Here is an 842-nt window from a genome sequence, read left to right on the forward strand (position 1 = left end):
AGCAAGGGAATAGAGGTGGATAAGGCAAAGGTAGAAGTAATTGAAAAATTACCACCACCTGCCAATGTTAAGGCAATCAGAGGCTTTCTGGGGCATGCAGGATTCTACAGAAGGTTTATAAAGGATTTTTCGAAAATTGCAAAACCTCTGAGCAACCTGCTAGCTGCTGACACACCATTTGTGTTTGACACACAGTGTCTGCAGGCATTTGAGACCCTGAAAGCTAAGCTGGTCACAGCATCAGTCATCTCTGCACCAGACTGGACATTGCCATTCGAACTAATGTGTGATGCCAGTGACCATGCCATTGGTGCAGTGTTGGGACAGAGGCATAACAAGCTTCTGCATGTCATTTATTATGCCAGCCGTGTTCTAAATGATGCACAGAAGAATTACACAACCACAGAAAAATAGTTACTTGCAGTAGTCTATGCCATTGACAAGTTTAGATCCTATCTAGTGGGATCAAAGGTGGTTGTGTACATTGACCATGCTGCTCTTAAATATCTACTCACAAAGCAGGATTCAAAACCCAGACTCATAAGATGGGTGTTGCTTCTGCAAGAGTTTGATATAGAAATAAGAGACAGAAAAGGGACAGAGAACCAAGTAGCTGATCATCTGTCCCGAATAGAACCAGTAGCTGGGGCATCCCTCCCTTCTACTAAGATCTCTGAGACTTTCCCAGATGAGCAACTCTTTGCCATTCAGGAAGCTCCATGGTTTGCAAATATTGCAAATTACAAAGCTGTGAGGTTCATACCCCAGGAGTACAGCGGGGTGCAAAGAAAGAAATTAATTTCAGATGCCAAGTACTACCTATGGGATGAGCCATATCTCTT

This window comes from Arachis duranensis, chromosome 1 (genome assembly GCF_000817695.3).
Source record: "Arachis duranensis cultivar V14167 chromosome 1, aradu.V14167.gnm2.J7QH, whole genome shotgun sequence".
NCBI lineage: Eukaryota > Viridiplantae > Streptophyta > Magnoliopsida > Fabales > Fabaceae > Arachis > Arachis duranensis.